The sequence below is a fragment of the Acinonyx jubatus genome, chromosome D1 (assembly GCF_027475565.1).
Source record: "Acinonyx jubatus isolate Ajub_Pintada_27869175 chromosome D1, VMU_Ajub_asm_v1.0, whole genome shotgun sequence".
In the NCBI taxonomy this organism is placed as follows: domain Eukaryota; kingdom Metazoa; phylum Chordata; class Mammalia; order Carnivora; family Felidae; genus Acinonyx; species Acinonyx jubatus.
Genome location: NC_069390.1, coordinates 78,889,648 through 78,916,204, shown reverse-complemented (window position 1 = coordinate 78,916,204; position 26,557 = coordinate 78,889,648). Strand labels below are relative to the sequence as shown.

General features: G+C 32.9%; 1 protein-coding gene across 3 annotated transcripts in view; it reads right to left on the bottom strand.

Moving 5' to 3' along the window:
- The window catches only part of CNTN5 (contactin 5), a 1,351,205-nt gene extending 1,324,952 nt beyond the window's left edge, over positions 1-26,253 (bottom strand). Inside the window, exons 1-2 of one of the 3 annotated variants that reach the window (XM_053203841.1) lie at positions 26,110-26,253; positions 25,447-25,557 (exon numbers count right to left, since the gene is read on the bottom strand). The gene's annotated coding sequence lies outside the window, so the exon portion shown is untranslated. Of the gene's footprint in view, positions 1-25,446; positions 25,570-26,061 lie in introns of those variants that run through there. The other 2 variants (XM_053203840.1, XM_053203839.1) reach the window with 2 other exon arrangements.
- Positions 26,254-26,557: the final 304 nt, after the last annotated feature.

Here is a 26,557-nt window from a genome sequence, read left to right as displayed (position 1 = left end):
GGCACCTGTGTGGCTCAGTGGGTTAAGCGTCCGACTCTTGATCTCAGCTCAGCTCAGGTCATGATCTTGTGGTTCGTGGGTTCAAGCCCCATGTCAGGCTCTGTGCTGACAGCTTACAGGAGCCTGCTTGGGATTCTGTCTCTCCTTTTCTCTGCCCCTCCCCTGCACACACACACACACACACACACACACACACACTCTCTCTCTCTCTCTCTCTCTCTCTCTCTCTCAAAATAAATAAACTTAAAAAATAATAAAAATACTTAAAATAAATATTTATGTCTTTAATGTATGGCTTTCCAATGCTCTATTTTTTTTCTATTTGAAACATTAATTCTGATATGAGAACTATTTTATGACTTGTTTTAATCTAAATAAAGAATAGAACATCCCCCACCAAATTATAACACAAAAGATCATATATTTCAAATGACAAAAATATTTTATTTCTCAACTTTCTTCTTTACTCTCTTAAAAATAAAAACAAAAACCACAATTGCTTTAGTTTGTGTTTCCAATTATATTCTCTGAAATGCACATTATTTTCATGTTTTCATTTTCTACCTTTTTTCTACTAAACTGTCAGTCAATACATCTTATCAGGGAAAGTTGACTATTTTGTTTGGCAGTAATTCTCCATACTCAAGAATTATGGAAGTAATCACATGCTGAAAGAATGTGTTTCTACTAATGCTACTGCAATGGTCCCCAGATTTCCAATTTACAAGTTTTAAATGAATAGCTGTTTACTCTGCTATACAACGAAAAGTAGTTATCAAAGAAACTAATTCATCTCATAATACACCATGAACTAGATTCACAGCATCACCCACTCTTTGGAAATAAAATAAGTAATAGAACAAGCAAGATTTTATTATTTCCTTTTTAAAATAGGAAACTAGAAATAGCATCAAAGACATATAGGGTTGTGACAAGATGAAAATATAAAATCTTTGATTTTCAGTCTTTACCAGTTTTATTTAAATGATTGATGATATGGATACACAGAGACCTGTATATATGGGAATTATATACATTGGGACTTGAAGAAAATTGTTATTAGTTTGTCTCTGTTCTTTCACTTTGTATTCTTTGTCTTCAGGTTTTTTTTAAGTGTTTCATGTAAGTTTTCACCCTGCAATGATAAATAAACTTTTAATACACTTCTGGAGCAAGTAGACCCAAAGGAATCAGGGTGACCACAGACTGTCGTCAGTAAAGGAGAACATGTCCATTTCGGTCATATTTCAAAAGGTGGCAAGAGAGTATCTGTGAAATCTGATACTTTGCACGTTTACTTTTCTGTTTCACTTCTCCACCCACTTCAGGTAAATATGCAAATAGACTTAAGTCAATTGTGCAAAGCCACCTTCAATTTACTAAGTAATTCAGGTCATTACAGATGAGGAAAATGAGGCAAAGAGATTATAACTTGTTCAAGTGGAAGCACTGAATTTTGAACCCAGGTGATTTGGCTCCAGCATTACTATTGTTAACCAATGTGTTTCACTACGTAGAGCAGTCATGCTACATGATATAACCATGTTTCTGAAATCTCTTCCAGGAAGGGAAGGGAGACCAATTAAGGCAGCATTGGAAACAGCAACAAAATTAAAATTTATCATGAGTTGGGGCGCCTGAGTGGCTTGATCAGTTGAGCATCTGACTTCGGCTCAGGCCATGATTTCACAGTTCATGAGTTCGAGCCCTGCCTCAGGCTCTGCGTTGACTGACAGCTTAGAGCCTGGAGCCTGTTTCAGATTCTGTGTCTCCCCTCTCTCTTTGCCCCTTCCCCGCTCATGATCTCTCTCTGTCTCAAAAATAAACATTAAAATATTTTTGTAATTTATCATTAATTTACATAAAATTAGCAGTGTTTTCAAGGATGTTATTATGGGTTTTCAGCCCGACTTTGTACAATGAAAGCACACTAAGGAAGATGGAAGGATGAGGCACTTCTTGTGAGTTTCAGCTGACTAGAAACCATCTTTGCCTAAGATGTGGATTCGGGATATAATTAATACCACAGTAGCAGTACTGATTTCATTAGAGTAAATTCCTCTTGAATTCCTTTTACTTTAATTTAGAATTTTGATACAGAATTTTATCATGTATCATCCATTAATAAGAAACTGGCTTTGCCAAACTGAAGCTGTAGGGCAATGTAGTCTCTTAAGAATTGGCAAACCGAAAGCTTCATGTGATATATTAGAACATAGGAGACAACAAAATACAAATAGTGTAAAGAATATAAGTAATCAATTTCTTTCTGTTTCTTTTCTGGTAACTTACACTATAACTGATTAATGTGAAAATATTTAAAGATTCTGGATAAGATTTTTATTTTGTAGCCACTAATAAGAAATGACTCCTGAAAATAGAGAAAAACTGAAAACATGAATCATTTTAATGTTGATTTTGTTTAATATTGTTGAATATGCTTTTCATTTTGTTTGGAATAACCAGTATCATAACATCGTAACACCAGCACAATTCATGATATGGCCTTTGGATTGAGATACCCTGTTCTACTTTAGGTTGTATAGTAGTACCTGAACTTTTTTAGAGCAGATCTTAAAGTCACTCCATTGATTTACTGTTTTGGGTCACCTTCAACTTTATCTGTAAACTGACATCAGTAGTCTGATTTACTATTATTTTAAGACTTAGTTTATGCACTCACTGTGAAAACTTCTGGGCAAAATGCAAGGAAAAGGGAAAGTTATTCCAAATGCTTTAAATAGTGTCTCATGATATTATTTTAAGGTTTGCAATTGTATATGACCGTGAAACAGCCTGTTTTTTTTTTCCAATTACCTTTTGGAAAAATGAAATATGCTGGGAGTTTTTTTCATGAAAAGGCATGTAAAATAACTTTCAATACACATTTTATAAATATATTAGATGCATTTAACATAACTGCACAAAACACGTATGAGTCCCGTAAGTTATACTCTTGCACAAGTACAAATAAATTTTCACAAGTATTTAAACTTTAAAAATTGTATGAAAATATATCTAAAAGCTGCAATCTTTTGCACAGAAGCAGTAAAACATTGTTTAATTATGTGTAAGCTATGAAAATAGTCTGTGCCACACTTTGTATTGTTGTCAGTTAAGGCATTTTTATTTTTTTAACGTTTTTTTCATTTATTTTTTAAGAGACAGAGAATGAGCTGGGAAGGGGACAGAGAGAGAGGGGGAGTCACAGATTCTGAAGCAGGCTTCAGGCTCGGAGCTGTCAGCACAGAGCCCGACGTGGGGCTTGAACCCATGAACCATGAGATCATGACCTGAGCTGAAGTCGGCCGCTCAACAGACTGAGCCACCCAGGCGCCCCAGTTAAGGCATTTTTAAACATTAGGGTAAAATCTCACAAAGTCAAAATCCCAACAGGTGATCCTATTAAAAACAAGTTATTTTAATTGCTTAGCGACTGAATTTCTTGATTACCTTTTACTGGATTAATTGCGGGAAACTGATGTACCCACGATCAATTTAAAAAAAAAAAAAATTACATACCCAGGTCTTTGGAGCTTTTATGTTTTCCTTTTTCAAGTTGTTATTTAAAATGTAGTTAGTTAACATATATGTTAAAATTGGTTTCTGATATATAATTTAGTGATTCATCACTTACACTGGAGTATTAAAAAAAAAACAATTTATTTAACAGAGAGAGAGGGAGAGAGAGAGAGCACATGTGTGAGAGCAGGGGAGGGGCAGAGAGGGACGGACAGATTCCTAAGCAGGCTCCTCCAATGCTGTCAGCGCAGAGCTTGATTCCATGAACTGTGAGGTCATGATCTGAGCTGAAATCAAGAGTCAGATGCTTAACTGACAGCCACCCAGGTGCCCCACAATGGAGCTTTTAAAAAACTGAAATTGCCTGTTTATCTTATACATAATGTTAGTTACAATTTACATTTCACCATTGCAATCTAAATATCCTTATTTTTAAAGACACACCATACACACAAACCTTTATTATTTTTTTTGTCAAAACTAAATGGTAAAATCAGCTTCACATATTAGCATTTCTCAATATTGATAATTTTATGACATATTTTTTCTTATGTAAGAACAAGTTAGAGTAGAAGATTAGAATAGAGCAGACTATGAAAATAGTAAGTTCTTAATACATATTAGCTTTTATTATTGATATCAATTGCTTTTTAGTTTCAAGTATACTGAAAAAAAATTCTAAGTTCATTCATACTCTTCTTGTTGTGTTAATAATTTAAAAATACATAAAGATTGCAGTGTTTAAGTGATAATAATCTCTTTCAAAACAAAGACATAAGATAGACAAATGTTGAAATAGATGACTTTAATATAAAATATTTCCTATGAGTATATGAATAAACCTTAACACTGACTTTCAAAAATTCTTTTTACTAGTCCAATTCAATTTTATTAAATCATTCCTGAAATAAAATGAAGGATTTAGTCAGTTGTATATGAGGCCTGAAGTTAAAAATGCTAACTTCCATCTCTGTCTGACAAATAGACTATTTACATTACCTTATTGCATTATTAGAAAGGCATCTGACTTTTCTTATTTGTAATATGTAGTATTGATACTCTTCCAGTAAATATCAGACTTTGTGAAAGATGTTTTGTTAAATAAATTTCTTTTAAAGTGAAAATGCTTTACTTTTCTAGCTCTCAGGTTAAATTCCTAGCTAAATTCCTGAGAAAATAATTATATGTTTAAACTTAGTAATCTGGTAAACAATTTACAATATTCAGAGAAGAGTTTTTATTAAATCTATAATAAAAAGCCTTAAATGTATTTTCCAAGAAAAAGTAACAGGCAAGTTTCATTTATAATGTATAATGTTTTTCTAATTTTTCTAATTTTCTATATACACACATATATATACACACACACTGTTTTTTAAATGCACATACTGTTCCCTTGGCCTCAAACGCTCCTTCCTTTTTTCGCCTGAATACTGTTTACCTTTCTTGGATCTACATCACTTCCTCAGAAAGAGAAACATCTTTCTCATAATTTTCTCTCTTAACAAAATTGTTCCTTATGGCATTTGTAATAATATGTGATTATATAATTATTTGAATATTTATTTGATTAACAATATAGCACACTTCCCCTCTTGAAACTCTGTAAGGATTCAAATTTTATTTTATGTAATTTGTAAGTAGTATTGCCTGTAATATAGTGGGCACTAGATAAAATACTTACTGAATGAATGAATGAATAAATGAACACAGATGCAGTTTGGGGCAGCCATTTAATGCATAGTTCTAATAACTGAGAAATTTAGTGTTTCCATTGATTTTCTTAGCATGCTATCATAGCTCCTAGAAACTGATTCCTTCTTATATAGGTAAAATTTAATTTAAATTTCTCAAGATCCATAGTTCTCTTGTTTTCAGGCCCCACACCATTTCAGCCAGACACTTTCCATTCTTCCATAGAAGTACCTCCTTGAACCCTGAATTAATTTGTCAAAAGCCTTTCTTACCCTTGATTAGAGAATGGAGCATATATTTTAAGAAAGGAGTTGGGTAGAGGGGGAGTATGTTTTTTAAACATAGTTTGCAAAACTCATTTCCTAAGAATTAAAACATTAAAAGTGCCATAGGAATTAACTTCTAAATTTTATTATTTTATTATATTAAAATATTTAGAAATGATACTATCTAAAGATCAAGTGTGGTATACTTCACTAAAGAACAGTAAAAAGTATTAAGGAATGGATATTTGATGTAAATGAAAATAGACTACAGGGAGATTGCTATTTTAGAAAGTAGCTAAAATATACTTAGTATTTAATTCCTTAATGCCTTGAACTTAAAAAAAAAAACTTAGTTTTTTTATGGTCATTGATTGAATCCTAATAATTCCCTAACATTAAGTATTATTAACATTCATGTTTTTCTACTTACACTCCTCTGACCCATAAAAAAATGAAGACATTATCAGTTGAAAGACAAGAGAAGATATTAGAATTTAGGTTCAGACAACTAAAGATCTGAATTTCTAAGTTTGATTCAAAATGCCACCCATAGTAGCCTGTTCTCTCTCTCTCCCTCTCTTCATATAGAAGGAGAGATAGATATCATATCTATATATATCTATATCCATATCCATATCCATATCTATATCTATCTACATCATCTATATCTATATTTATATCTATGTCTATATATATATAGATATAGATATATAGTATGACTGTCTGAGCTCTTTTGATGCATTGATGATAAATGGCACAATGTAAGAGTCTTGTGTTAAGGTCTCTAACAATAGTCTACCAGGGGTGCCAGTGGATTATGAGACTCTTGATCTTGGGGTCGTGAGTTTGAGCCACATGAGTGTAGAGATTACTTTTAAAAATTTTCTAAATTAAAAAATAAAAAATAAAAATTAATCTACCAGTTACCCAATAAGCAGCATGAAGTTAGTTTCTATTATGTACTATATTTTCTCTTAAAGCATTAGCTATGTCATTATTCACAATAGAGAAAATGTAGTCTCATACTTAGTAGGTAAAAAATATAAAGTAACAATCAAATCCCTTCTGCTATAATATGCATAAAATATAGTTGCAAACATGAAAGCCAGGACCTGCTCTAATATTAGAAGCTCTGGGACAAGAATATTTATAGTGACCCATATATGAAGCGTAAATAATTAGAAGTTTTAAAACAAGCTAATGTGCCTCTTTCTCCAACTTTGCACATACTTCTTTTTAAGTTCTGCAAAGTCAGTTGTGAATTTGGAATTTTTAGACTCCTTAGAGTTTGGTACAAAAACATGGACCCTTGAGGACCCTGACTCAAGGTCCCTACTCAGCAGCCTGCCCATTTACTCTACGGTACCACAAGAGGCTTTGTATACAAGCTGGGCGTTCCAGACCATGATTCTAAGCTGCCTTCACCTCCCCTAAATCTTGGCTGCCCTTTAGATCTACAATATCCACACCAGTCTGCCCAAAGAGATGGATCCAGATAAGAGGCCTATCAGGACCTGGGGATAGGCTTCATGTCACCTTATGAAAGAATTCTGAGGTTTCAGTTTTCTAGTGTGACCTATAGCAAGGGATGGTGGGTATAAGCTCAGAAGAAATAATTCTCCATGGTTATCAAAATCCTTTCCTTCGGGGATAGTGCCTGGCTGGAAAAAAATGTAAAGCAGGGTTCCCTGTAAAGGGTTAGGCCCAAGATAGAATGATAATAGTGAAAATGTAATGAAACTGTAATGGGGAAATTTCGAAATATCTCTCTATGACTAATCTTATAATAAGGAGAGTCATAGTGAACAAATTAGTTGCTTGGGTGCAAAAACAGCCTTGCCCCTTAATAGTCCATAAGTGAATTTTTTCAATATCTGTGTGCTTCAGACTCTTCATCTATGAGATGGTAACAGTACCTCATAAGTTTGTTGTGAAAATTAGGTGCTATGTAAAGCACATAAAATAGTACCTAGCATACAGCAAACACCAAATAAATATTAGCCATCATTAATTTGAAGTTCTAAACAATGCTCAATATATCCAGAATGCATACCATTTAAGGTATGAACCTTATTTCAATCCTAGAGTAATATTTCCTATATGTTACATAGTTGCAAATACTTTAGCTTAAAGTTAAAAACTAACTAATGCTTATTGACTCACATGTGCCCAACCCCATCTAAAAACATTTTAGGCATCATTATACTTAATTTTGAAAGCTGACTTAAAATGGCACAATCTTTTCCAATCTAAGTGCAAATAAGCATATTTGGGAGCATGTTCTTAATCTGGTCCATAAAATCTATTACCTGATTAATTTTTTTAAGTTTTTTTATCTACTTATTTTTAGAGAGAGAGGGAGGGAGGGAAGGAACACACGAGTGGACCAGGGGCAGAAAGACAGGAAGAGAGAAAATCTGAAAACACAGAGCTCAATGCAGGGCTCCAGCTTACAAACTGTGAGACCATGACCTGAGCTGAAATCAAGAGCTGGACGCTTAATATACTGAGCCTCCCAGGTGCCCCATATTGCCTGATTAAATTAATATAGCTGTATCTGTACATACAAATTTCTTTTCACTTTATCCTTATAAATGAGCAGCTCTGGAAGCCATCTTCAGAACTTCAGACAATTTTTTTAATGTATGCAGTACATTTTTATCACTCATCTCAGGATCATTGCTAGATACAAGTATCAATACCAAAGACACTGTTAGGATAATCATAGCTCCCAGTTTTAAAAGATGAATGAAAGACTATCTGCTAAGTGTTCAGTACTATGTATGATTAATATCAAAGAAGTGATCCTTAGTAACAGACACTGAATTTAATATAACTTCGAGAAAACTCGTTGGGGAAATAATCCCCTGAAATCCTTATTTATTAGGAAATAAAATGAGTGCCATTAGTGAGCAGATCCCACTAATAAACACAATGATGAAACTAAGGTAGAGTCTCAAGCAACATGTGATAATAAACTATGCTGCTATCAGGCAAGTTATTATACCAAAAAAGCCTTCAGCTAGTAGTGGGCACCTACGGAATTCATGCCTTGGCAGGGAGCTCTGTGTGCATACATACATATGCAAAGGACTATTTGTACCGTTTCTCCAAAATTGTCATTCATCAAATTAGGCCTAATTTGTCATGGTCAAATTAGGGTATTTTAGTCCACAAAAATATTTAAATAATTACTGATTCAGAGCCATCAAAATTAAACTATGATATCTTATACATAAAATAGCACCGCGCACATTGCCCATAACTGTCACTGAATTCTTTCTGTATGTGTTAAAAACATAAAGATTGAGGGATGCAATTTACTGCTATTATGTTATTTATTATTAATGAAAGTTTAGATAATATAACATTTATGTATATCTAACACTACATTTCCTGGGCATAATCATATTGAAATTCATACTGAAATCATATTGAAATAATAATGAAAGAACATGGTAGGATTCATGTATTCTTCAATAAGCATTTGGTGAGTGTCTTATGTGCTTGGTGACGAGAATAACTACTTGAGTAAGATTACCTTCAATGAATGCAGAGGACGATAGGCAAGGTATGCCAACAAATGAATCAGAAGGAGGAGGAAAGTATGAGAGTAGTATATACAGGGTAGTAGCTTGAACAAAAGTATGATGAGTAGGCTAACTTTTAAGACTGGGCCAGCCTGCATTTGTTGTAGGACAAAAGAAGACTATAGAAATGGAGAGAATGAAGATACTAGAGAAATGGCAGAAATATGAAGTATGGAGTCCCTAAAGAAGAGAAAAAAATAGCTGAAGAAAAGCAGATGTGGGAACAAAAGGTTTTAAGAGGTAAATTTTTGCAGGTAAATTTTGAAATTATAAGAAAAAAGTTCATAGATGGGAAAAGTTCCTTGATGGGAAATACCTACTCCATGAAATACATGAGGTATTGTTCTGAAAATTCAAGGCCAAGGAGGGCCCATGTCTTATTCAGTTTTGTGCTCTCACTGAATAAATGAGAAATTACAAAGAGAGTTTTAGAATTGAGAAGAGTAATTCAAGTTAAAGTTACAGTTCTTTCTCTTTTTTGATATAGTACAGTTTCTCCTAAATTGCTTATTATTATTATTATTATTATTATTATTATTATTATGTTATCTGGAAGTGCATTAGTTACATTTTGCAGTTTCATTTTTTAATTTACAATAAGTTCTCAAATTGTGACTAAAGAAATGTTAATACTTCAGATTGTGATAGCTCTTTCTTTTTTTACCATAAAAGGGAGTTGAATGCACACACAGTATCTCTATACACAGATCAGCAAAACCATTTAAATAATGGATATTGTGAGACTTTGATCTATGTTCAGAGTAAACTTGATATACTGCTAATAATTAAAATGTGTTCCGTATAAATGTCAACTTGCCTTGCACATAGTACACACCAAATAAACCTAGAAGAATCGTCCTCATTTTTTAACTTTTATTTTTACATGATCTCTTAAATTCTTTGTTTTTTCTTTGAATTTTTATAGCTTCTGGTTTTTAAAAACCTTAACTATGTAGAAAAAAATAGTTAATTGGTAAACATAAGACCTAAAATAATGATCCCAAATATTATCAAATATCAGGATTATGCTAATTAATCAGGCTAGTATAGTATTTATTTCATATCTAATTGGATGTATATAATTATTTTCATGATAACCTTTGTTACAGGAGTTTTTTCCAAGTCTAATAATTTGTTATGCTTTTAGTTTTTGAGTTTTTATAGTACTTGGAATTCAAAAAAATCATAATATATAGTTTTGGCTCTAGTTATTAAATTATATTTTCTTATTTTCTTTCAAAATGTACATATATTTGCATTATACTGAATCATCTTTTGTCTTTTTCTCTAGCAATTTTTCCTAGCTTGCACCTTGGTATTAGTAGCCCAGCTTCTAAATTCCTATCCTTCTGCTACTGAGCAAATACCTACTGCTAACTGTTCTTAGCAGATTGATTTTATGTTTTTAAAAATGTGGAAAAGTTGAGGATAAATCCCCCCCATCCCAGTGCCATCCTGAAAAAATGCATCGCCTCCCTAAAAAATGCTTTATCTCAAATTGCTGAACAAATTTTAAGTGGTATATAAAATTTACTTGAGTTTTTTTCTTGATTCTCTGAGATACTGCATATTTTTTAAAATATAAAAGTCTCTGAAATCTTTTCATAGAAGTTTAGGAATGCCAAGAAGCAGTCCTTTTAAATATTTTGTAGAGTACTACTGATTGCTGCAAGCCATGTGTTTGTCACCAGGAGGACCACAGAAGAGAATTTAACAATCAGTTTCTTTTCTGTTTTTGGATTCAGTGCTCAGCAGCTAGTGTGAACATTAATCCATCATTTCTCTTATTAAGCAACTGCCCACTATTTTGTAAAATCTCAGAGATGAGAAGACAATTTTAATTGTGCACACTGGAATTTTTGTGATTCTAGTTAGTATTTGTGTGTTTAACAGCTGCAAATTCTCTTTTTCCCTAATTTCAAAAAGACTTCTTGGTCTTCCATTTGCTTTTACTTTTAGTGTTTTCTATTGAGGCAGAAACAATATGATGAACAGCAGCATGGCTTTTCTGAGTTTATCAAGTGATGGAAAAAATAAGAATGTGAATCTTTCAGGGCAGTTCAATAACATTTCCTGTCAATGACAGAGACCTTTTGATTAGAAGAAGAATAGTACCTTAAGATAAAGAAGAAATAAGCACAAGGAATAAAGGAGATAATAGCATACCTCCAGACTTAAATGTACTAAATGACTTGAAAAAGCTTGTAAATGCCATTAAGCTTTTTGGTATTGAACTGCTCTTCAGGATTTTCCTTCTTTTTCTTTCATTTCCCTAAAACGTATTTACAACTCTTTTTATTGCTAATGTTTCAATGACTTTATGGTATTGAGTTTATGAACTCAACTTTTAATCTAGTTATCAAAATATATACCAGAATGGGAAGAAACATTATATTTTAACTATTATTTTTAACAGCATGATAATTATACTTTATTATTATACTTTATTATTTTGAAGTTATTTAAATCCCAATTAGCTAATATTCAGTGTTATTACTATACAATATGGTGATTCAAGACTTCCATACAACACCCACCAATGGTCTTCACTACAAGTGTACTCCTTAATCTCCATCACCTTTTTACCCATCCTCCAACCTACCTCCCCTCCGGTAAACATCAGTTTGTTCTCTGTAGTTGAGTCTGTTTCTTGGTTTGCATCCTTCTCTTTTTTTCTCCTTTGTTCATTTCTTTTGTTTCTTAAATTCCACATTATGCTTTATTTTAAACTAGATTCCAAAAGAGTTATCTAAGAAAAATTCTTTTAAATATATTGAAAAGATACAGGAAATGTCTTTTCAGCTTTAAATTATTTATTCTTATAATAACTTTGGTATGTGATTATTTTAGCTAGTTGTTAATTTATTGAATTGAAATAAAATTTTATGATAGCTAGAACTAATAATTAAGTTTATAATTTACTTTAGTTACAGATAGGACATTTCACTTAGTGGTACTTGTGATTTGATTCAATGGTGAAATTCAAACATATTGTATGGTACATCATTTTCCATTAAAAAAATGTTCTTTTTCATTATATATCATCTTATAATGACTTGTAAAAAATATATGTATCTTTTTTTATTTCTTTGTGCTAAGCAGTTTTCATTTGGTGGAATAGCTGAACATTACAAATGATGTATAAAATGAAAAAGATTTGCTCATGTTTCAGAAGTGTTAAAGGAAGTATTGGTTTTGTGTGCATGCCTTTATCTCAAGCATTGTTACATGTTCTGAAAGGAGCAAGGCAAATGTAAGCAAGCAAAATTCAGTGAGTCAATTGATAATTTAGATAAAAATAAAAAACAAATTAAGAACCTTCATCACAAATTTTTCAAGCACATACAAGTTTGGTTTCTTCATCACAATTAGGAAAAGAGAACTTAAACAAATAGTTTTATTGATGTTGTTAGGTCAGGGACCAAACTTAAACTTACGTGGAAGTATAGTAAGAACACTTGCTAGAGGACCTGGGTGGCTCAGTTGGTTAAGCATCTGACTTCAGCTCAGGTTATGATCTCATGGTTTGTGAGTTTGAGCCCCACATTGAGTTCTGTGCTGACAGCTCAGAGCCTGGAGCCTGCTTCAGATTCTGTGTCTCCTTCTCTCTCTCTCTGCCCCTCTATTGCCTGTGCTTGCTCACTCTCTGTCTGTCTCAAATATAAATAAATAAAATTAAAAAAAAAACAAAAACCAAAAACCCAAACACTTGCTGAGAGCTCATTCTGTGTCATGATGTATCCTAAAGCTACTTCTTATGTGGTATTTCTCAATTCTGGTATCTCTAAAGCATTATTTTATCTAGAGCATTATACATTAGGAAAAAGGGCTAATTTAATTAAATAAAATTTCACTTGTTTATGTTGGGCCACCAGGGTGGCTCAGTCGATTGAGGATCCAGCTCTTGATCAAGTCCAGATATCACAGTTTATGGGCCTGCTTGTTCTTTCTCCTCCCTTCCTCTCTTTTCCCCTCCTCTGCTCGTTTTCTCTCCCTCTCTCTTTCTCTCTCTCCTCTCACTCCCCCAATAAATAAACATTTTTAAAAATCTACTTGTTTATGTTATGCAAAGTAGTTTATAAAAGAAATGGCATGACCAGGTCTGAATCTTTGAAAGATTATTCCATCATAATGGCTGATATGTTGGAGAACAGAAGGAAAGAAACAAAGCTGGAGATGTTATTCTACTGAAAGATGCCCTGAACCAGTGTTGTAAGATTTAGAAGGCTGGTTTGAATGTGAGAGGATTCATTTATCCAGAATCTTTTCTTTGCTTGAAGCCTTTTCTGCTCTACCCACGTAGAACTGTCTGTCTTCTCTTTTTCATACCCCAACTGGATCTTTTGCATTGGAGGGGAAACAAAATGATGTTACTTATACAAATATTTCATGCTTTTCACAATGTGCTTTCCTAGAAAATTGAGCAATGCCTCAAAACATTTGTAATTGACTTCCTGCTGCCATTTGTTTCTTGGTTTCAGTTAGTATGTAAAGGAAATAAGACAAAAAAATCAACTTAATAGAGTTAAATTGGGGATTGGTAGTAATGTAAGACTAAGAAATATTTTAAAAACATGTGAAAATATTCAAAATATGTATAGACAGACATTCTAAAACACTGTTGGTGGAAGTGCTAACTGGAATCATCCCTGTGGAGATTAATTTGGCAGTAAAACTAAAATTTTAAATGCACATTCTCAATTACCTGGGAATTTTGCTTCTAGATCTACTTACACTTATGTAAAAATGCATATAAGAATTTTTATTTCACATTTGTCTTTGCATATAAAAAAACTGATAAATGATTTTAGGAGAAGGATTATGTATATAAATTATACTATATCTTTATCATAATATAGTCTACAGTGTTCAAAAATTACGTACCTTTTGAATTGTTATGTAGGCACCCAAAATTATTTTATGAATAAAAAAGATACAACATATTTTGGAAGGGTGCATGTAAAAAAGCCTGTTGATGATGGCTTCTACTTCTGCATTTCTACCCCTGAAGCACAGAACTAGAGGAAATTTTAGGGCAGAGATTCAGCTTTCATTATATTCTTTTTATAATGCTCATTGTCAACTCAATAATGTTAGGATAAAAAACAGATGATGACAACAGTATTCACTTGATCAAGATTCTGACTTGTGAGAGCTGTTTATCATATGGTCACCAGGCTGACAATACCCCAACAGAGCAGATCATTTGTAACGTCACAAAAAGTATGTTAGGATTATATTTGAAGTCATTCTTAGCATTCCAGGTTTTATCAATGATGAGCTGGAAAAAAATTATAATTATCTTTTGCTATTGGAAAATAATTCCTCTACAAAACTATGCCTCTTTAAATTAATCCTTAAAACAGTGTATTATTTTTACCAAGGAGAAAAAAGCTAGGTAAGAAGATATATTTATTTGTCATTTGAGTTTTCTTCTTGCTCATTCAAGAAAACTTGAATTACCCTAATGTGTTTGAAATATAAGGCTACAAGAAACTAACAATAATTTCTTCATATAAAAAAGAAATTGAACTGAGACCATTTACACAAACATTAACTAAGGACAAACACTTAACCTAACAGAGATTACCTTTAGAAAGGTAGTTAATATGAAGTTAGATCAAGATAGTTGTCTTAACTTTTAAACATGTATTGAAGTTCTCATATGTAGGAGACATCTGATCATGCAGAATATCTAAAGAGAAGTAATATGCATGAAAATGAGAACACAAAGTCATTTCTTTCTTCTAAATTAATGTTTATCAAGGCAACTATATATTTTTGAATAAATGGCATTTCAAGATTCAATCTGACAAAATCAACCACGCATTTATATCTAAAGCCTATTATCTTATAAAACAAACACACGCAGAAAAGATAAAAAGACATCTTTGCTTCAGGTGAAATAGCACCTCAGGCCATTTTTTTAAAGTATCTCATGATATGAATACTTATTTAATCATTTCCTCATAAAACGGTGTGAAATTCCTTTCTATCAGCTCCCTCTCCTGTCTGCTTTGTGGCTTTCTCCACCTTCCTATTTTTCCTCAATAAGCAGTGTAGTCTTAATATTCTTTTTTTGAAAGAGACTTTTTTTTGTGTGTGAGATTTGATTCTTCCAATCTTTGCATTGTATTGAATTTTCTGCAATAGTAAAATAATCAGCAAACATTTAAGGAAGATGTTGATTGGCTGTACAAATACAAAGCATAGAGAGGCACATAATTCACCATATTAAACACAAACTGTGTTTACTTAATAATTTTATTGTCATAGTAGCCAAGCCAGAATCTAATTATATACCTAAATATCATTTGTAGAAAAAAATCTGTAAAATGTTTGCAAACTAAAATGAAATCATTTTGTCTACACTAAAATCTATTGACAATTTGGTATTTAAAAGATTTCAGTTTCTATTTGTTTTTGTTTTAAACATAATATTTGCAGCATGAGCTACTTTCATAAAATTATTTTTTAAGTAACAAAACATGTAATAAAATTGAAAGAAGAAAATACTCAGAGGAACACAGTATTTGCAAATGAATATATCCTATACCATTTTGCAATTACATGGGATTCAAAGACAATATCTGAACATCTCCTCTCCATCTCCAAAATAGAATCAATGCTCTAAATAATTCTATAAAAGAACATTAAATACTTCCTTTAACAGACAAAGCAAAAACACAATATAATAAAAAGACCCCAGCCAGTAATCTCTTTCAATACATGCAAGTAAAATTAAGACCATAAAAGGAAAATAAAACATCTCAATATTAATAAAATAAGTGATTTTCCTCATATTTGGAAAACTGGACCGATTGTGCCGATGTGTATTTATACAAAATTTATATTACTTTTCTGTCTTCAAATATTTCTTGAACCTAAGCGTTAAAAAAACAAATTTGTAAGCAATTGCACCTAAAGATATGAAGGAAATAATCTTGACTCCTGAAACCATTCTTGTTTCCTTCTTATAAAAACAAAACAAACAAACAAAAAACCTGTAAAACAGTAGTTAATATCTTTGTTTTACAAGTAAAGAAACAAGCTTAGAAAAGTTTCTGTATTTCTCGGGGAACCACATAGGGAAGCTGTTGGATCAGGAAGAAATCTGGGTAGTAGGAAGTCCATGCTTTTTCCATGGCCTCCCCAAGCGCTATGAATGCAATGTCTTGTCTCATTATATCTGTTTGGTGGCATCTATCCTAGACTAAGCTGTCAACACCAACAGTTTTGTTTCTTTCAACTTTTGTCTATATCAAAATCTCATAACTCACATAGGGGCCATTAAATTACAGTGTATCAAAACCCCCCAAAATATCCTTTAGGTTTATTGATTTTAACTCTCTTAAGAGGATAATAAACTAAGGAAGTGATTTGCCCAAGTCACAGCTACGTGCAAAACTGGGGCTGACCCTCATCTTAAATGCCATCTAATCTTGAAATGAACTATTAGCCTCTTGGTTTTTTTTTTTGTTTTTTTTTTTTAATTTTTTTTTCAACGTTTATATTTATTTTTGGGACAGAGACAGAGCATGAACGGGGGAGGGGCAGAGAGAGAGGGAGACACAGAATCGGAAACAGGCTCCAGGCTCTGAGCCATCAGCCCAGAGCCCGACGCGGGGCTCGAACTCCCGGACCGCGAGATCATGACCTGGCTGAAGTCGGAAGCTTAACTGACTGCGCCACCCAGGCGCCCCTAGCCTCTTGTTTTTGATAAAATCCCAATACTTTACGTGTCTCTCAGAATCCTTCACATCTCATTCGATGTATTTTAACTTCTCTCTTTGCATTAGAGTTTTTTCTTTACATTAATTAATTTTCCTACTTCCTTTTACATATTCATCTTCTTTCTGCCTGTCTTTCCACCAACTGAAAAGAGTCTTTACCAATCCATAATTGAAATTTCCGCCAAATCTTAGTACTTCTTAGTACAAAATCTTATTTTGTCTGGGAATTCAGTTTAATCCATCCACACAATGACTATTTCTGTTCCTCCAATGTCTTCAGAATGTGTGACTAATATCTCAACAATTATGTTTACTAGTACATTTTCTTAAGTTTCTTATCAAGTTGTGTCCGAACTGACAATTTTCTACCTCTCACATGCTGAGATCAAACCTCTCACTTGCTTTGGATTGCCAAAAATAAGTGGCTTTGTGTATACTAATTTTCTAAGAAATGTCTTTCTAAATAAGTTACTTTAATAAAAGAGAAGATAATAGAATAATCTTTAAATACCCATGGTGCATACATCTCAATATTGTTTTCTACAATTAGGATAGACAGACAACTTAAAGCTTATATCTTACATAAATACATATTGGAGTGAAAACAAGTTTTCTTCCCAGACTTTTTTGATGTTTCTACCACTGTCGTTTTTGTTATTGAGAAGTAGATCGTTTATTTTTATATTAATATTATCACAACTGCATGACAGTTATTATCCTAATTTTGCATATAAAGAAAGGTTAAGTAAGTCTTCTAAAATTAAACAGCTAACAAGTTGTGGAACCAAGGCTGAACTCTAAAATTCAAACACCAAGTCCCTTAATCCATACTGCCCTCCCTATGTTAGATATATTATTATAATGATCAAAATAATGTTTACTACTGTTCTGACACCACTATTACTATTAGTATTGCTATCTGGAAGGGACTGTGTAAGTAAAGCTGTATTAGATTTGCAGTTAACCTAACCCCTTAAAATATGCTTTATCATCACCATTAATATTCTATACTTAATCATAGAAAGAAATAAAGCTTATTTATTATCACATGTAAGAAATGTATCTTTTCACAGCATCTAAGCATGCCACATTCATTTTACCTAAGATGCAATTCTATCATCAGAGCCTGGATGGTTCTAAGATACTAAAGTTAGCACTATAATGAGATGTAGAAAAACACAGCATTCATTTAAAGTGGTTAGGTGAGTCTTGGAATCAAAGTTACTTCAAAATAACTTAGGCAGTAGGAAGTAAATGCAGGAATTAGAGAGCTAGCATAAAATACTCCAAGCTGGAAAGACTCAGTAGGAGAAAACTAACAGTAGTCTCCAAAAGGAGAACATTTTGAATATTTGCATCTTAGCTGTATATAGTGCTATCACTGTACATTTTACATTGAACCACATTCACCCTATGTGCTTATTTCCTCCACCAGCTCATAAACTATTTATTCCCCTTTATATTCTTACTTAACTACAACTGCACACACTAGACCATTTGAGTGAGTGAAACGATGTAGAAATTGCTTTAAACTTGAAAGAATTGTCTCTTTATTAATGCTACACATTAAGGCATATACTAACAAGACCACCTTAAAAATGAGAAACAAATATAGTCATAACTTTTTAAACACAGTTAATGTGGTAGATTTTCATAAAATCAGTTATGGATCATTTAACTTAAATCTTATCCATTCTTTCTTACTAAGGTTACTGTTTTTGGAAAATACTGAAGAATTCAAAATAAGTTGTAGGTAAGTAAATATCCAAAGAAAGTAAAAATTCAAAGAATATTAAGGACCACTTATTCATTGGACTTAGAGAATATATTTTATATTTTCTACCAATTATTTGCAAAATCTGGCAATATGCATAGAGTAAAAAAATTCAGATTAGATATTATTTTAGCCATTGTCTTTCACTTCATCTTTACTATATTTGTCACCTTTAAATATTCAGTATTTAAAGTAAATGAGAGTCTTAAAATATGAAGTCAGCCCATATGGACATACAAAAATTCTCTTGTCATACGTGACAATGAAAGATTTGAGAGACAATGTTGTACCATAAACCTAGCAATGTATAATCACTTGAGTTGCACTATGCTCATATTATAGTTTACCCTCAGTTCTACCATAGAATTTTTTAGCTCATGGTCTATACATCTCAATATTGCTTTCCACAATTAGGGCAGCATTGTGCCTCATGCAAAAACAGAATATTTTGGTAGACAGATAACTTAAAGCTTATAACCTACAATACATATTGCAGTGAAAACTAATTTTCTTCCCAGGCTTAAGTGTTTAAATAATTACATCACATTATTAAAATTAAGCATAGATGAAATTTGGTTCAGACACAGTGATAAACTAAATACTATTACAGACTCAAATGTGTTCTGTATTAACTTCCTTTAGTATTACAGCAGTAAAACTAGAGTTTTTATACAAGTTGATATTTTAATTCTAAAACTCAGAGGAATGGTACCTATTTCTAGAGACTCATTTTCTGCTTTGCATTTTATTAAATTCTCCAAAATCATTACTATCCTATGGAAGCTCATGATTTAAATTTTATCCAAACTTGTCAGTACACAGGAACATTTTCTTAGCCACATTTCTCGTTGACTTTCTATTTCATTTTAGTGTGTCATTAAACACGTATTACTGAAAGAAGAACCACAAACAAATAAACAAAAAACTAAAAAACTGCCAATTCAGGAAAAAAAAGTTTTAACCAAAAAAATATACAGTCCTTTATAAATATATGGTGGAAAAAAGTCACTTGTGTTTCTTTTCTTACTTGAATTTCCAGGTTTCTTAATTGATACTGTCAAAAACCTCCTATTTAACTGTTGAGTACACACTAAGTTCATTTGAAAAACTTTATATCCAGCAATTACATTGGCTAGACATTCAGTTCTTGGTTAAGATAATGTGGGTATAGCTGTTTCCTCTTAGTTAACATATTTCAATTTTAAATTTTCTAATTTTGAAAGGCAATGTTTTACAAGTATACTATGTAGTAATCTTGACTTAAAAGATATAAAACTAATTAATATTTTCATAGCAAAATAAAAAGTATAAACTATAAAAAGCTCTGACCAAGAAATAAAAAAAATAGGGTTCTAATTCTATTTTTCCCATTAAATGTAATGTTGAACAGAGCACTTCACCTGTTTATATCTGTTTGTTACTCTTTGTGGTAATACGCATGCACTCTGTAAGGCTCCTTCTAATACTAAATGATATTATTTTGTCACTGTTCCCTAAATGTCCTGATAATCTATTTATCATTAGTGACCTATGATATCTGTGGTTATTTTTAATGAGATGGTTATTTTAACATTAGAAACTCATTCACTAGCTCATATATTGCCATTAGAATAATAGCATTGAAAGAGGAAGAGTACTGAATTATGATGTTTAAGGTTTCAATTCTATTACAAATGATATGACTTCTGAAGTTCCTATTATAAAATATACCCAAAATTAGAAAAATTAATGATCACTAGCAAATTGTTTTATTAATTTTTGAATATAAGACATGAGATTAGTCTGTATCTTTTGGAGAAGAATATGAAGAGGAAAGTTTCAAACCAACACAATAAAGCAAAACATAAAATCTAACTAAGATTCAATATGAGACCTTTTCTAATGATTTCAGAAATATTTGAGGGCAATTAAATTTGTTTAGAAGCACAGGAAACAATTTCACATTAATGATCATGAAATACCAATTGAATAAAAATTTATTTCTAGAAAACAAGAAGTCTTTTTTAACTTCCTACTGTCACTCATCTGTATCCTCCAGTTACTATTCAACTTAATTCTAGGAATTTCATCTAATTCTGTCATTTCTCAGACTATAAAATAAAATATCTCAGCAAATATGACATAATTGAAAAGTGAATTCTTATATAAAATTGAAATGGCAGAACCCAGGAGGATAAAAATAATATTTACATTTGGTTTATACAATGTTTGGTTTAGCTTCAGAAAAGTTCTTTAACACTTTTAAATAAGAAATTAAATATTTGAGAAAATAAAGATGAAAATTTATATGCATACAAGTAAATTTTTCACCCAATAAATATACCATTTCTTTACCAGTTTTTTCATAAATATAAACTTGTGGAGCCAGCGAAATCTTCCTTAAAATATATTTAAAAATATGTTTATGGATCCAGACACATTATAACTATAATTATCCTGTTATAATATATTTTTCTTCCAATATTATGTCTATCAATAGGAAGAGAATTTTAATTCACCTTTCATCACTTAAGTGACCAGCAAAATTTCCCTTCCTAAGCTCCATATGCTACAGTTACTACTGGATGACAATGGAAGATGAAATCCTCTTGAGCATTTAACAGCTATAATGATAAGATAGAATGATAAGGAGCAGATTCCTATCCCAGGCCGATAAAATCTTTACGTGTATAATTACACTTATCCTATTGATGGTCGCAAAAGAATTTTTGATAACTCATAAATAAAATGCATTGGTTTCCTCTTGCCCAGATATACAATTGCTTAAATTCTGGATAATGTTCACATTAGCTACTTGAACGCTTAAGCATGGACATATTTTAGAATAAAGACACAAACTATAAAGGAATGTTTGCAGGAAGACTCATACAACTATGTTAATACTTTATTTTCTACCAAGAGCTCAATTTTTTTTTCACGTTTATAAGTATAGGGAATACTTGGAATCTTGACTGATATGAGGAAAATGGGCAAGTCCTGCTGGATCATGTAAGAGAAACCCACTTGCTAAAAATGCATAAAAGTGGTATCCACAAGGAAGCAAGTTATTTAGGTCATTATGGATTTTTAGGGAACCACTGAGAAGACAAAAAAAAAATCCATTTTACAACTGTATTGTCAAATGCATCCATTTTTGGAATTGTTTAAAAATGACAATGGTCACAAGGGATTCCAGCTTAAAGAACACATGGGAAATGAACACCCATGCTCTCTAAAGTTTCTTGAGAATGACAGTTCTCACACTATTTTATATTAGATTAAGAAATGGTGGATTTATTGATTTTTTTGATGTCCATGAAAAGACAGAACTTTGATTTACTTCCCAGGATTACTTTATGGTTCTATTTCCTTATAAAACTGAGAAGAAGAGCTTCCATACTTTGGCTGGCTTTAAGTCTTATGAACTGATGTTTCAGAAGACTAGAAAGTCAAAAATACAATATCTAACACTCTGGAATATGATGTGAAAGACTTGTGTTTTAATTTAAGGGGTTGATGTGGATAAAAATGCTTTCTTTGGATTAATACATATGTTTATAATAGATAAAACATGAATGAAGTTAATACATGGTCTGATATCAAGTTCATGGGGTATAATTTAATACTGACAAATAACTTTGATGAAATAATTTAACTGCAAAACCTTATCTTCCTAGAAAGTAAATATATACAATAAAGCAGTTTAAAAATTCCTCTCATATTCAGTGTATCAATGAAACACTACCAAATTTGTTTTATTCATTCTTAATGAAAATAATTAACTAAAAGAATGTCCAAGAGTTTAAGAAAAATATTAACTGATACTATGCTGCTTATCAGAAATCTTCTAACATTATACATTTGGATATCAAAAAATCATAAAAGGAGAAATTAATTGGGCATAGGTAGGGATATTGGACATAGCTCTTAAATAGTTTTTATTCCTAAATATTATATTAAGGAATTTTATATTACTCATTACTTTTTAAAATGCACCATTCTCTAATGTGGAATTATTGATCACAAATGCTCAGAAAATAGACCTCGGCAAACATTCTACTGCTTTGAGCTTCCGACCAGCCTCTTTCCTGCTATAAAGTGCTAAGAAGTTCATGTGACATATTAGCACAGCCTTATAACACCAATCTAAGAAAAATCTTGTCAGAAATACACACCTCTTATTTTATGTTTGTATCTTCAGCAATAAAAAAAGGAGTAAATAAATCTGAGATCTTGAAGTCAGAGTTTTAAGTTGCCAAATTATATAAACATATGGACACATTCAAATTAAGATAAAATTTCCAATCTCTTAACAAAATTTTAAGAAAACATGTATTTTTAAAAGCAGACAGTTCAAAGACTATGTAGCTAAGCAAAATATGTATGATAGGATGGATTAAGCAAAAAACGACATTTTAAACATCTTGGCCCCATAAAATCCTAAATTGGATGGGGAATCACTAAATGCTGCTATAAAACTTGTGTTAGTCAATGGAACTTAAATGTAGTCAAATCATCTTTACACTATTAAAGCCATCTAGGCAAATTGTTTAATTTCATAAAATATGTCTTTTGTTTTCTCTAGGAGTTAAGACAAACTCCAAAATAACTTGGGCAGCATAGCAACCCCTTCCTTTCTTCATCTGGAGAGCCCTCTACCCTTTACTGACACCCTCTGGTCCTTATTACCAAATCAGTTTTGAGATTAAACCACACTCTAATCTCTAATCTAAAGGTGCTAAAGGTCTTCTAAACAGTTAAATAAAAAATACATTTATAGAAATATATTTTAGCCAAACCTGTTCCATTTTAACAAACAGTTCTTCTCAGTTGGACCCATACAATTGAAGTAAACGTGCACAAGCAACTAATTTTTAATAGCCTATGTGTGTGTTTACTGTTTGATTTTAGTTAATCTTCCTAACCTACTAAAGATTTATTTACCACTTAATAGTTGAAGGGTTGCTCTGATAGGGAAACTTTAAGGTATTTCAGCGGTCCATTAAAAAATTCCACAATTGTACTTTCCCAGATCTATTTCTAAACATACTGTGGTGTACATTTGCCTCACAATTTACAAAGTCTGGCATTTAGTTAATCTATCAGGGTAAATATTCTTTTTTCTAACTTTGAGAATTCTGTCTATTCAACTGTGTATGCAATCAAAGAAGAAATTAAAATGTTTTTCTCCTCATTCCTTAGTTTTCAGAAGTTTTAAACTTTAGAAAAATGTAAAGTGTGCACCAACCCCTGCACAAAAACCTTGACACTTTATATTGTAATAAACATTCACTGATTTTCTATTTCAAATATGCTTTCATATCATCTCACCACGGTCCACTTGTTATTTTTCAAATTCTATTTCATTATTTATGGCACATTTCCTTTTTTTGACTTGTAACTTTGCATTTTGTGTTTTGTTTCTCTCATTAAACTTATTTGGTCTTTGTATGTAATATCTTTAATTTTTAAGCATTTGCTTTATGTCACATATTCTTACACAGTCATATTGTTTTTGGAGTTTCTTTAGAGTTGCGTCAGAGGAAACATATACCTATCAAGTTTGAGACTCAATATACTGGTCCACATACAACTCATGTGAGTATGCAGTAGGAAAATATACAAAGAAACATTTGTGAGTTGCTTAAAATTGACTACAAGCCCTTTGAAATAAATAATGACCTCATCATTAGTAATTCTTTTATGTTTAGGATCACAGTATCAATCATGACGAACTCTTTCTAGCTTGCTATGATAGTCCTAAGTATTTCTGTAGCTCTGTTACAGTTCAATTGTAATCAATTATACCTTCACTAATTTTTTTCAAATCGACCCACTATTTATTTGTCTGTGTTTTTTAATGCTAGTATCCTAATGAATATCTATTTATTTCATCCTTATTTCCCCAGGTAAAATTGAGAATCAAGGTGGAGGTATGGTGTCTCTAAATTATTTTATCTTTTCAATTAGAAAAAAATACAGATGGATTGAATATAGGTAAGACATTTCACATATGACAGTTTAAAAGTTTTCTGCTTCCAAATCTGCACTTAAATTACATGACTGTATTGTATTTTTCACGCTAAAGAGGTAATAAAATTTTTAAATAAAACAATACTAAAATATTTATTGGATCCTTGTTTTTCCAAAAAAAAAGTTAGTTAATTAAAATTTTTCGAGGTTGTCAGAGTAATTCTCAGCCTATTCGACACCATGTTCATATTTATGCAAATTACTATTCTCTTCCACTTGTCAATAAAAAGCTTAATAAGGATGTCTGAACATATTTTTATTTTCTTAAAAAAATCTATCTCATTCCCCTACATGACATTTAGAAAACACCGCAGCATAACTCAAGACACTGTTTTTCCTTGGTCTCTCTAACTTTATAGAACTCCACTTAGAGAGCATCCCTCCTGAATTTTAACAAGTTATTGCACTGCCAGGTGCCCAGTCATTGGGCTGTCTTCCCACAAATACAGGGCTCAGTCATGAGACATACATTCAGTATCTGAGAACCACATCCTATTTCCTGAGCATTTACCCTCTTTTGCAGAAAATTCTTCCCCTCACCTGGCATTCATTACCTTACCGTTTACTTGCAGGAATTGTTTACTCTTATTTTGGATGGCATTATGAGATACACAAATAGGTTATATTCACTCAATGCTTCAACTTTTCTGACATAAAATCTCAGCAAAGAAAAAAACAGCATGTTTGGGGGGAAAAAAAAAACAACTCTTTACGTTACAGTTTTTAAATTCTGGCAATATGGCAAGAAAAGATGGCTTTGCAGAAGGGAGTGTGTCAAAAATCGTTAAGTGCCTGGGAGATGAAGTGCATAATCACAGAAAGCAGTCCCTGGCAAAGGAATGCCCGCCACTTACCAATGAGATGCCAGACTCCCCTGTCCTTCCTCTGTGACTCTCAATTCCTGTCTGCCATCCTCCTGCCCGTCAACACAGTTCAGATAGAGCAGTTCCTTGAGTCCACTCAGCCTGTGGCAGGAGAGAATTGCGGAGTTTTTAATCATTCAGAGGAAATCCTCCAGCTTGCCCTGCTTCTCCCTGAAGAGGGGACCCAGGTAACTCATCCTTTCCGCCCCGAGCTTTAATGGCACTTTGGCTGCCGCCTCCTCGCAGTTCCGCGCCCCCACTCCGGAGTTGGTTATATCGGGAAGTAGGTGCGGCGCCTCCTCAGGCTGGTACGTTTGGGGCTCGCGTGTTTTCCTCCAATGCGTCCGCGCGCCCCGCGCCCCGCGCCTCTGACTGGCTGTGTCCTTCCCGGAGCGGTCCCTCGCCCCTCCCCGCTCGCCCGCGCTGTCGCTGTCGCCCGCGCCCTGCGTCTCACTGCCTCTCGCTGAGAAGGTTCATTTAGCATGTCCCCGGGCTGAAAGGTCTGTTTGCTTCCAAAAGGGTTTTATATGTTTCTCTACTCGTCTCACTAGTCAACCGCTATTTCCCTTCGCGCCGAAGTGCGGAGGGCTTCCCCTCCCCCCCAACCTGCTTTTCTGCGCCGCAACCTTTCCGAATTCAACATTCATAGATTACAGAGCGAACGTGTTGGCTGATGACTGCTCAGGAGATCTCAGACGAGAATTCCCTCCTCTGCTCGCTGGCCGCTGTCTGTCTGCTTTCGGATTCCCACTCGGTCGCTCCTACCCCAGACTGCAGCGGCACCGACCGAGGCCCGCTGCTACTGGACTTTGCACTTTGGAGAATGTCCCTAGGTCCTGACCGGGAAGCGCTTCTCTTTGTTCGCACACTTACGAGTTTTATCTCAGGACGGTTAGGCTCTTTGACTGTTTTTATTTCTCCTTGGTTGCCCCTCCCCCCCCCCCCCCCCCCCGCGTCAGTCCTGAGTAACCTAGGGAAATAGTCGGCTTAGTCTCAGACAGCGGCCCTTTTTTTTTTTTTTCCTGAAATTTTATATCACAATGGATGTAATTGGAAAAATAACACAGGTAGTAAATCCACAGTGTGGCAGCTTTAGTGCTAT